Source organism: Heliconius melpomene, chromosome 12, assembly GCF_056956725.1.
Source record: "Heliconius melpomene rosina isolate 202511_hmr_F chromosome 12, ASM5695672v1, whole genome shotgun sequence".
NCBI lineage: Eukaryota > Metazoa > Arthropoda > Insecta > Lepidoptera > Nymphalidae > Heliconius > Heliconius melpomene.
The window spans coordinates 5,325,884-5,339,324 of NC_140400.1; the positions used below are offsets into that span (position 1 = coordinate 5,325,884).

The 13,441-nt window shown below is 33.9% G+C and overlaps 1 protein-coding gene across 5 annotated transcripts in view; it reads right to left on the reverse strand.

The window, feature by feature from the left end:
• LOC146533570 (KH domain-containing, RNA-binding, signal transduction-associated protein 2-like) overlaps positions 1 to 13,441 on the reverse strand; it is a 153,814-nt gene that overhangs the window by 124,072 nt on the left and 16,301 nt on the right. For all 5 annotated transcript variants that reach the window (XR_014878540.1, XM_085194193.1, XM_085194198.1 and 2 more), the window contains exon 2: positions 11,014 to 11,137. The gene's annotated coding sequence lies outside the window, so the exon portion shown is untranslated. The remainder of the gene's footprint in view (positions 1 to 11,013; positions 11,138 to 13,441) is intronic.

Below are 13,441 nucleotides of genomic sequence, written 5' to 3' on the forward strand. Positions count from 1 at the left end.
AATTTAAATATAATCATTCTTCCCTAATAAGAATCGAACCCATAACCATTTACAGTCAGTTTCTGTCCCACTTGGTTATAATGGCAATTTGAATGTAAATCCAAAATATTACAGCCAAAAAGTAAATAGGATCATTAAAGTCGTTTGATTCAATTAAAATTCGACGTATATATTATTTGTTCGGAGCAAGTTTTAATGAAAGCCTTCATTCATTTACCCTTCTATTTATACTGTAGATTACAGGCACTGCCATTCGTTCATTATGATATCGATATATTCAATAAATATCATATTATATAGAGGAAAAGTTTAAATTCAATCAAATTGGTAATTAATAATTTTAAGTTGATTGACCTCTGAGTTTTAAAGAGAAAAGTTTTGTTATTTTTTATAGCTTCACGCTGTATCCCACACACAGCAGGATAGGCAGAGGGAACCTAGTGTTAAGACACTCCGTTCCCCGTTCATTTTCTGTCGAATTCTGGAGGCAGACACCAGAGCGAAGGAATGGAAATATAAAAGTAAATAAATTCTTCACTTCCTCGTGTGGGATTCGAACCCAGAACCGTCGTGTTACAATCACACCCTCGTGCTGCTTCGCCACGACGCGACGGCTTCAAAACAAATATAAATAATAAAACAAATTAATGTTTTTTTTTATAACAAGCTTTAAAGCTAAGATCAAAAACAATCTTAACCTCTCGAAATATTCAAATATTGGTACGAAATATGAAATATTGGATGGTACTCACAAAAATCTCTTATAACGATGTCCCCATTTTGTTGTAATTAATTATTTCCGGGAAGGGCTCGGCACTTCCGTTGTCGATTATAACAACTTACGGCGGAACCAGATTTAATTTCCAAATTTTCTTGGCTAATTTTCAAATCCTTTACTTAATGCGATCCGAGTGCTTTTTACAATGAGGCTTTTCAAACAATTTGCGCTTAAGTACTTTGCTGTGATAGACGCGAATAACTGTATAGCGTGTACAGATTAGTAGTCCACGAGGCGTAAGCTCAGCTTTGCATTAGTGTGAGTGTACACAGATAATGTAGGTGTGGTAAGGACGTCCCTTGCTTGGTTCAAGATGTAAGCGAGTAATAAAAGAAGAAAAAAATAATAATTTCACAACGCTGTTCTTGATGATATAACAAAGCTATTAATTATTAACACAACCAGACTAGACCAGACAAGGACGAAAGAGAAAATAAGGTTGCAAGTTCGTTGTAAAAGAATTGATACATTTTTCAGGCTGTCCCTTCGGTGATCACTCGCCGCCTCGCGGAGTACCATACTATATTTATTCTCATATCATCCTAACTTTTTAGCCTTACGCATTCCGCAGATAGCAGGGTAGGCAGAGGAAATCTAGTGTTAAGAAAATTTTAAAGACATTATAAATGTCGAGTAGTGGAGCTCAACGCTACCCCTTTGTCCCAAAAGGATTTTTTTTATAATTCACGCATTTTATATTAGCTTAATTCTAGCGGACGAAGCCGCGGCTAAGTCTTAAAAATAAATAGTATAGTAAGGAAGTTATAAATATTAATAGTTGCCAGAACTAATTAATGTGGCGCGCTGAAACATCTTGATTGGAGGACTAGTTGATTTATTTTAATGGTTTCAAAACATGTTATTGTTATGTTATTGTACAGTAACTGTTAACTAAAACTTTAGGATGATAATAAGATATTGCTTATTAGGTAAAGAAGATAGAGAGAGAGAGAGAGGAGAGGAGTTGCGTAACTCAACGCCAAATAACGTGCTTTGTCTAGTTACCAAAGCGAGGAAATACAAATAATACATTCCTCCGAGTTGGAATTAACTCACAACCGTTTCGTTATATTTTAATTCCAGGTACATGTATATTTTAATTAAAAATATATACGAAAAGATAATTGAAATTTAAATAACACAATTTTCAAAACTGGCAACACACAAATTATTAATAGAATTGTAACCTATGTCATTCCTCTGGGCATACTCGTACACTGATGAAATATTAAGATTTTATCATTTCTGGCAGTTTTAGACACACGTGCGTGAGATAAATTATGATTTGGATGCTGCGAGTGAAACGCTGCCAATCTGCAAGCTTATTCTGACATGACCTGTCCCTGTTAGATACGCATGGAACTGAGAAGGTATGGTATCTTTGTTATTATGACCTTAATAAAGCCTTTCTTAATAAATGGACTATACTATACTATAAATATTTTTTCAGTTCAAACTAGCAGTTCCTGACATTAACGCGTTCAACCAATCAAACCTTTTAGTTTTATAATAATAGTATAGATTGAATGAAATAAAGGTAAATAACATTAAGTACGAATATGTCATACGATAGTCTACGTGTCTACAAGAGCCAAGTAAGTGTCATACGGACCATTTACTAAAGAAAAGAGCAGTTAATACGGGTTATACTGGCTGATTTTCTGGTTTACATATTTTTGGTGGGTGTTTGTGTGGCAGACATGCTTGTAGCATGTACTAAAGGAAATTAAATATTTACTAATTTAATTTTTCTCGCTCTGGTTACGAGGCAAAGTAATGCGTTGAGTTCCGCCACTCAACACGCAATGCCTCCAGAATTTTTGCCTCCAGAATTTTTGCATTCTCGCTAGTGTTTTAAAGGGAACGAAATTTCCTAAAACTAGGTTCCCAGGCTTTTCTGCCTATCCTGCTAGATGTGGGTGGTTAAAACCGTAAATAAGACGTAACAAGCTAAGAATTTCGTGTTGAAAATAATGTACGGCTTAGTGGTCACATCGATTCGCTGTGTTTTAAGAGTTGCGAGTTTAAATAACGCAATAAAAGTTTCCTAAAAAAATATTTTACTTTTATTCTGGTGTTTAATTGTTATTATTTATTTAATGTTTTGTATAGTCAATAAAAAATCTTATTTACATATTTCTAACATAATAGTATTTGTAAAGTATCTAAATATATGTATGTATATTATACATATATTTTAAACCTCCATTACGCCCTTATGAATACAAACTACAATTTTCTCTGTATTGTAATATTTGCTTAATATGAGTTAGCTTTTATATTAAAGTGAATGCTAATATTTGAATACACATAACGTATACATTTTTCTTATTATATGAAAAATATGTTAAAATATAATATTTTGATAGATATTTATTTGTACTGTTTGGTAAAATATATTTTATCATAACTAAGGTAAAGGAAGTCATTGCTTCAAGTCAGTACTTAACTTATTAAGTACTGACTTGAAGCCATACATTAAAAATTACATAAAAGAATTGATACATTTTTTTGAGCCTTAGCTAAGCTATGTCTAGAAAATTTGCAAGAAAAAAAATTATACCTTTTGATACAGATTTAATTCCTCTTATATTTTAAGGATCGTGTGGGTTTGGCAAAGAAAATGTAGTGATAAATATTTCTGTCCTTCTCTTTAGCTTCTTCATTTCATACTTGTTGGGCCTAAGATCTATATTCCTATAATATAAATAACTTAGATATGATGCAAAATGTAACTACATACATATAATATACACAGTACCTACTAAACAGCTATAATTAACACTGACCATGGGAATTTTATTTGAATTACAAAAAGAAGCTTTTAAGGGGTTGTTTTCACAAAATTGGTCCTTCGAGCCAAATTCTGAAGCTCGTTTCAATTACAACAAAAAAGAAAGTAGCAAAAAGTACATTCATTACCGCTTTAAAAACTGGGAAAAGTAACGGAAAGTGTGACAGACGGCCAGATTTAAATTAATTATCTACAGAAGCTTCTTCCTTGGACTTGTTTTTCTGCTCTAGAAACACTTTCAAACTTTTGTGTAAACAAACATTGATTCGATGTGAAGTTAAATAATTTTATTTAATTAGCCTAACGTTGTGTCCCCCATATTATAGCGTAAGCTGAGGGAACCTAGTGTTATGATCTCACTTTCCGTTCAATTTTTTCTATTCATTATTTTGAAAAATAGCAAAATGTTTTTAATTCAATCGCTGTCCACTTAAAGGAGTTAGAAATAACAAATTAAATCAGCCTCCCCGATCGCTATCTGCCTACCGAAAACAAAAGGATAAAGCTATTCAGAGGACTTCTAATAAAATTATCTAAAATTTATTAGAATTTTACGTTTTGTCTGGAGATTGTGTTATAAAACGCCATTGTGGCACGGTTAAAAATACTCTGGTTTGGCGTAACGTTAGTGTATTTGATTTTTAATTATTGAATATTTTTATAATATTTTTAATGAAGAAGAACGTGCTAAGGTCATTTGAACATGTCTTGAGAATGAGTAACGGTAGACTAGCAAAAAAAGATTCACTATGCAGAAGTAAGTGGTAATAGAGAGGGAAATTTCTATTGACCTTCGAGAACACCATATCTATGATAGGTACGGTTGAAAAGTAACGGAAAAAGCATGAGGAGTGTATGTGGGGGTAGATGACAGTGGGCGAGGCGAAGACGTATGCAGGGATTGGTGTAAAATGGCTTCTGGTGTCACAAGGTATGGGAAATCAATAAAAAAGGATTTCTCGAAATATCTACCGGAACGAGATGAAATGGTTGATGAAATGGTTTTACGTGATGTTGAGGCTGTAGACGTAAAACCTATCAATGAACTTGCGAGCAATAATTCGTAAATAATGTCAAAGTCGTCAGTCGTCAAGGCTGATAGAACTGAAGAAAAGTCAAATTTCAAACTGATATATTTTTCTTCATATAGTTTGATTAATTTAAATTTACTGTAATATAATATAGCACTTATTTTTTAAATTAATATATAAGAAGTACGTTTCGTTCACAAATATACTTCGTGTTCAATTTATGTTAACAAATTTGGAAAGTGCGTATATATTTTTATATGTCACGCATAAAACGTAATCTATCAGGGAATTTGTACAAATATCTTTTATATGACGCCACAAAAAGTATATTATTATTATTTTGTCGTATAATATGTGTATTTTATTATTATTAAATATCAATAATACTCTTGCAAAGAGCGGCGTTGAGTTCCGCCACTCAACAGATAATGTCTCGAGAATTTGGCAGAAAATGGGGAACAGAAATGTTTTAATGGGAACAGAGTAGCTTAACACTAGGTTCCCAGTTTTTCTTAGTCTGAGTCGGCACAGCGTTTGTCTATAACCATTACGAGTAAAGAATTACTATTTGCTCGCTTTGGTAACAAGACATACCGCGTCGTTGAGTTACGCCACTCATGTGGAACGGATTGTCTTAATTACATTCCCACTACCTTCTCTACTATAGACGAAATACACCATGAAACTAAAAATAATTTTACACTAAAAAAAAAATACTTTAGGAAATGTATATAAAAAAATTGCATGTAACGGGCATCGAACCCAATATTCGAGAGGTGCAGAGAGCTTTTATGACTACGCGAGTGCCATAGGTTCAAATTCATATTTTAATAAAAAATATATATCACCAATCAATATAAAATGAAACAATTAACTAAAACATAATATAAGTTCCCCACTCAACCACTATCAATATCGGTATCCATTACTAAGAATATGACCTACTCAGTTTATTAGGGTATACACATTATAATATAAATAAAACGAAAAAGGTGAAAGCGGACAAAGCCAGAATTTCGGCCTAGTCACGGCGATCCAATTACTAAATAGTTTAGCCGCCTTTATAAAAGACCCCCTCAAATGTCGGTATCGCCGCGCCGTTGAATATTCTGGGCCAACGGAAATTGCCTATAATGTGTTGTTTTGTAAGGATTTCTGACTACTTTCATTTGATTTGAGTAAGTTTTTTATGTGATAGACAGACAGAAAAAACTTCACGCTGTACTCCTATATATATCATTGTAGGCAGAGGTAATATAAAGTCACTCCGCATTCTAGACATAACGAGTTGAGTGGTAAAACTCAACGCCGTGCATAATCAAGTTACCAGACTGAGAAAATGAAACTCCGAGTGGAAATGGAACCCACAACCCTCTGGCCTCATTTACTTTTCGTGAATCTCCATTACTAATAAACTATATTTCTTTAGCTTCTCGTCTATCTATGGGTACCTAGTATTAAGGCACCCCCTTTACATTGGGACACTTCCATTTCCCAATTTCCGCCGAATTCTCGCGGCATTGCGTGCTGAGTAGCCAGACTAAATGCCTCGCATGACGTCGTTACCAGAGCAAGGAAATAAAAATATTAAATATTTCATTCCCCCGAGTGGAAATCGAACCCAAAACCGTCACGTTTATAGTCGCACGCTTGTTCCCCTGTGCCAAAAAGGCCTCAACAATATTTCCTCTAGCAAAAATCAAACCCATGACTTCCTAAGATTTGGTGGTAGGTATTTCATAACATATTAATATAAATTCCCTAAGGGCACCCATTTGAACAGGCAAATCCCGCCCTTACACCTGTCGTAAAATAAAATAGCCCAGCTATTATGAAAATATTATCGTCCTCATAAGTATTTGGGATAACATATATAATTTTACTAGCTGTACCTGCGGCTTCGCTCGCTTGTTAAAATAGAAATATCTAAGCGTTGTGCATCCTGTTCCCGATAACTGAAATCCCGTTTTTAACACGCTTTTATTAAGAATAGCTGTAATTTTTTTTTTAAAGATGACAATATTATGGTACCATCGAGAAAAAAAATGTGAAAAGTCTATAATTTTCCTTGGCAGATTCGATTATCATACTATACGACAGTTTTTTTTTTATTTGTACCAGTAGTTACTGAGATTAAGTCGTTCAAGCAAACAACCTCTTTAACTTTATAAAATTAGTATAGATTTTCTTTAATTTTTCCCTTCCTCCCACTTATTTAATATTGGCGGAAAAACAATAGTAATGCATCACTCCGCTTTTTTTCAATAATATTTTAGAGACTATTATTATATTTTGTATGTTTTAATAAATAAAATATAGTAGTATAGATACCCAATAAGCCTATCTCCGGACAGCTGAAATTACTGGTCGAATCCAGCCGAAATTGATATGTAGATAACGGATGACGAAGGTAATTGAGAAAAGGTTAGGCCATTTAACTCTAGTTTATACTTTATAAGTCATCAAGGCGCAGTGGAACAGCGCCTGATAATACATGTGATGCGATGACTGTGAAAACAATTCACGCTCGGGGGAAATTATCTTTGTGGACGTAGAATTGGGGGATGGGTGGACCGTGCCCACACCAGAACAGAACAAAATTAAAGTTCCGGACTCAACTCATGTCAATTCTCTCTCAACTCTGTCTCAACATGTCTCTCTCTCCATTTGCTATATTTAAGAAATGTGTTAGGTTCTAGACAACTAAATTAAACGTTCTTATAACAAACACCACGTCAAATATTTTTAACATCTTTCGAAGTATGTTTCACGCTAAGGAATTGGATACCGTCCAAGAAGCACTGGTTCAAATCCCACGTTCAAGTTTTTGTACATTTTCTAGAATATTTTCCTTAGTGTTGTTTAAGTAATCTAACTTTTAAGGAAATGTTAAAACTTTCACATTTCTCAAGGATTTCATTACTACTATAGAAATGTGTATACCGCATATCGCAGGGAGTTAAGGAGCTCCTTTCAAGACAATATGTGTTGAGTGACGAAACTTAACGCCACGCATTGTCTTTTTACCAACGTAAGGTAACATTTTATCCCCCGAATGGGAATCGAACCTCTACCACTACATTTAGAACCAGTTTCTGCTGCTCCACCACGAGCAGTAATTTAAATTGAAATATGCATCCTAACATATTAGTTAATTTAGCAAGTTATTGAATCAATTATGTAAATAGATTAGTGCTCTGTAAATCAATTTAATGGTTTCTCATCACGAGTCAATTAATATAACTGCAATCGGAGAGCAAAACATTGATTTCAAACGCTCATAGCGAGGGGCTGGTCTGAAAAGAATGTAACTTACATAACGGATATTAATTAATATTTCCATACGAGGACCTGAACTAAAATTATAAAGCTGAAGATTATATTTGGTTAAAAATGTAATCTGATCTCAGGAACTACTCGTTTGAATTGTGTTAGCCTACTAGTTGTGGCGCAGAGGAACAAGACTGTGACTGTAAGCGCCACTGGTTGTGGGTTCTATCCCCACTCGAGAGAATGAAATATTTATTTATATTTATATTTTCAATTCTTTATTCGAGTTTTTAGGCAAAGCGCGGCGTTGAGTTCCTTCACTCAACACGTAATGCCTCCAGAATTCTGCGGAAAATTGGTAACGGAGTGTCGTAACACTAGGTTCCCTCTGCCACAACCGTCGCGTTTACAGTCACACGCTTGTGCCACTGAGTCACGATGGCCTCGTTAAGAATCATCTTAGATAGAATCTAGAAAAAGGCAAAAACATTATTTTTTACTTTCTACCAAACATGATATATTTTGTAGACGAGAGCAGTTTAGATATTGTGTTCTTTTTGTAAAGGCCCAAAAACCAGACTATTCAACCATATGGCAAACCAAAGAAAAGTCAAAATAGACAGAAAATTTCTTTTTTTTCTTCTTCCTATTAAATAGAGTTCCATAAATGAAATTGGTCAACAGGAAAACAATATTATATAAGCAATTTTACCCACAAAGACAGATAAATCAGCATCGAGGCGGAAAATTCGACCAACTGTTAAAATTCATTGGAACGTTAAATAAAACTAAATTCGAAACAAACGTTCGGATGTACCTGCCGTTTTCAGTGAACAAGTAAGTACGTATTTGAGCGGTTTTCATCATTTAAATTTATACTATGAAATATATTAAATTATGAAAGGAGAAGTCGATTGTGGGTTCGATTTCCATTCAGCGGAATAAAATATTTAATATTTTTATTTTCTCGCTCTGGCAATGAGCCCCGCCACTTAATACGCAATCCCTCGAAAATTCGGCAGAAAGTCGGGAACGGAGTCGGAACTAAATTATGAAATAGGAGAATAATAACACTACTTAACACAATTTAGGTCATCCATGCAAGTTGAGGCAGCGTCTGATAGTATTTAAATATAACGATTGTGGGTTCGATTCCCACTCGTGGATATGATTATATTATTTGTATTTAAATTATTTTCATTACCTCTCTCAGGTGAACAAAACGCGACACTTAATAAGGAATATCTCAAAAATGAAGTGGCGCAAGCGTGTAAATGAAATATTTAATATTTTAGCGTCGTTGAGGTCCGCTATTAGGTTCCCCCTGCCTACCATGCTATATGTAGGATACAATGTAAACCTATAAAAAAATATATAATAAAACTAAAAGAAAGCCTAAAGCCATCTAACAAAAGAGTTAGCATTTTTAATAGAATTCCAACCAGATGTACTAGAAATAACTTACAGTACGAAAAAGAAAGAAATTCTTTTAATAACATCGTATACGTTGATATAAGAAGAAATAGTTCTTTTGTGTTGTTATTTTATATTGTAAAGGAAAGGAGAAGAACAGTGCTGTCGTATTGCAATCGAAATGTCTAAAACATACTACATATTCTTTATATTTAAAAGAAATACCAGGACTTAAATACTTTTTTCTTTCGTAAGGTAACGGTTGTGTACCCACAACACAAAGCTCTGAGTTCCACCACTCAACACCCAATGTCTTAGCAAATGGGTGGAGCGTGGGCATCAAAGTAGGTATCTTAATACTAGGTTCACTCTGCCTTCTCTGGTATATGCGGTGCGTGCGTGAAACTAAGGTATTTCTCAATTATGCCACGATAGCTCATAGAAGTGGAAAACATAGAAGCATTAAAAAAAAGGTATAAAATTATTATTATTTTTAATTATTATAATTATTATTAAATTGCAGGCGAATATCGTGTAATACAATGTTTAATGTTTCAATTACAACCTATAATGTTTCAATCTTAAACTGTAATTGACAGAAGGGTTACTCATGATTGCATTATAGAAAAAAAAATGAAAAAAGAGTAATATTTGTAATCTTAGGACTTGAAAAATCATCACAGGGTGTCGGTTTTTCCGATATTTTTTTAAATCAATATAATATGAAAAATACATGACACAGATTTTTTTTTATTTTTCTCATAACTGTCACGACTTGGTCTATCACCTGTTTTCGTTTTATCATTGACTCCTGGGACACCCTGTATATCTACCTTAAATCTTAGCGTAGCCCATACCGCATATAGCTAGTGGGAATAGAACCGACAACCGGCAAAATTGAGACAACTTTTCTTTTTCATGCAAAGACTATTTACGATAGTTACCAAGAGGAACTAAAGATATATCTAACTAAGGTAGCCTATAATCAACTAATTACAATATAAACATAGCTCTGAGTTAGATATTCTTAATAATATACAGTAATATATTTTACACGTACATATATAATTTGGTTTTAGTGTAACAATAATTTAAAGCGGGCGAAGCCGCGTTTCAGTCTCTAGGAATCCACAAACATCACGTTTTATATGAGAAACATATATTTCATCTACGCAACGTCATGTTATAATTAAAGCGAAAATAACATTTTCTATAATACTATTTGTTAGTAAAATTTAAAATTTTATTGCACAATATGAGCTTATTCTTTTGCTCACCAACTAAAAGTTCAAGAGCTTTTCAGAAAGTTGAAACTAAAATGCAAAACTTCTTCTAGAACACAGCTTTACCATGTCAAAGACCTGTTAATTTCATATTAAATTAAAATCTGATTTAAAAATCGCACAAGGCCGTCGAGATGCAACACACTCTTACTGTAAGCACTACGATTGTGAGTTCGATTCCTATTTCGGGGAATGATTTATTTCCATTTCCTCGCTCGAGCTCGAGCCCAAGACCACAAAACGCGGCGCAGAGTTCCGCCTCTCAACAAGGGATTATTGTCCCAAAATTAGGCAGAAAGGGAACGGAGTGTTTTAACACCAGGTTCCCTCTACCTACCCTGCTATATGCGGAATATAGCCTGACGCTAGAAGAAAAAAACAAAAATAATATAAATTAAGTCTATTCGACCCACTTTATAATTATAAGGAAATTTTAAATCTTACCTTTCTTTTTAGTTGTTTTCAATGTTATATCTCACTTGCACTTTGACACTCGATCTTTTATATTTTCTTTTTGACACTCGGGTGGTCCGATCAAGCCGGCGTACGGACGGGTACTAACGCATCGCTGAAATTCAGGAGGAACTATTACCATTTGGCCAGAAACAGAAGAGCGCATGTCTATATATAAAATAACATATTTTAAACCATATTTAAATAAAAATAAGATTTAATTTTGTAATAACATTTTAGACTATAAGACGTTTTAATCCCAAAAATGTGAATGTACGTGGTGAAAATTTACCCCACGGCAATAATTGATAGGGTTATTAATTATTTATTTATAGTTTTAGGTTAATGGCATCATTTCCTTGTGGATTGATGTTGATCGATTATTGAAGGTGTTTAAAAGTGAAAAATCAGTTGGGAATCATTAGCTTCAGGCCTTCAAAGCTATAGATTTGAATTGAAAGTTTATTATATATGAGTATTTACTATTTATTTATGAAGCCAGTTGTGGCGCAGGGGTACAAGTATATGACTGTAAACACTACTGGTTTTGAGTTCGATCCCCACTCGAGAAAATAAATCTTTTAATTTATATTTTCGTTTCCTCTCTCTGGTGTCGGAGGCCTCTCTGGTCTGGCCCTCTCTGGTCTCACGATGCCACAACGCCTCCAGAATTTGGTGGAAAATGGAGAATGGAGTGTCTTCCCACTTCACTCTCTGCCTATCCCTACTGTATGCGGGATAAACTACTACTACTACTTAGTTTTACATGCGTATGCATAGAGAAGAATACTTCTCTATATTAAAGTTTTCTGAGTGAAAGATCAATAACTAGGGTTTCCTGTATAAATTTTAAATACATGCAAATAAAATTTGAACCTACAATCATTGCTTGAAAGCCAATTTAATTACTAATCATATTTGCTCATACATTATTCTGAATACTACTCGATCAATATTTGCATGTAGGATCGAATTACCAATATATTATAATAGATGTATTCAAAGCTTTCTTAATAATTTAAATGGTCAAAGGTAACGATTATACTACCCCATATATGGCATGTCTCTAAAGACCATAGCGGCGTAGAGAGGTAGTGGTAATAGGCGATCGTAGTGAGTTCAATCTCGTTATAATAACAAATTATGTAATTCTGTTCTAATGACTCTCCATTCTACACTACCGCAAAACGCTGGGAAAATTAGGCAGAGAATGGAGAAGGGAGTGTCTTGACACTAAAAATCTTGGTTTTCTCTGCCGTCCAAGCTCAGAAACAGAGTCGTGAAAGCCTACAAAAAAATGTACACTTTGAAACATGACTGACGCAATTAGTGCAAGTTTGGCCGTAAGCAAATATTTGGTTTTTATATATTTTTTTCATTTTTTATTAAGCTTCATGCTATATCACACATTTAATAGAGTAGGCAGAAGGGAACTTAATGTGAAGACGTTTCATTCTTCACTTTGTGTTGTGACGGAACTAAACGCTGCACTTTGTTTTATAACCAGATAAAGGAAGTAATAAGTAATTCGCTTCCCATTACGATTCCCACTTGAGGGTACCCAAGTGGGAATCGAACTCACAATTTTAATATTTACAGTCTTACGCTGTGCCACTACGCTATTTACATTTCATAATTTAAAATACCAAACGATTTTCAATACAAAACAATTACTGTTTGATTATTCGAAAACAGTTATTCGTTATTAAGCCTTGTTATGACAATGAAGTAATTGTTATTATTAATGTCAAAATTATAATTTTCATCATTATTTCTGCGAAAATTATCTGTAAATGAAAATATTGGGCTGTCAATTATTTTTATAGATTTTACCGTATATAAAATAGGATGCTCTGTTCTACACTCTCCATCCATTTCTCGAAAACACCGCGATTTATCTTGTTACCAGAACGAGAAAATAAAATTATTAATTTCTCAGAGTGGGAATCGAACCCAGAAACAACGCATTTACAGGCGCTATTGCACTATTCCTCATTTTAGACATCAAGCCCAACTTTTTAGCATTCTACGCAGAGAAAACCTAATGATATTTCTTTCCTCACTCTCAGACATTCACAAGATACAGCACTCCAACACATATTCAGGTTCATATAAATAATGAATATAATAACATGAGTACCTAAAGCTCCCATCTGTCTCCACCTTGTACACTTGGGCGGTGATTACTTACCATCGCAACCCATACGCTCATTTGTCTTCCCTTTTCTATGAAAAAAGACATAAAAATAGAAATACGAATTTTTAAGCGGTTTTTTATGCTTATTCGAAAGCATTGAAAACAGCGTTGCCTTCAATATTGGCTGTTAGTATAACGTTGACTTGTCAGCAATTTTAGTTCAACTTATGTTTATTTAAGTAACTGTTTCACCATTCCAATGTTTATTGTGAAATTAAAAAA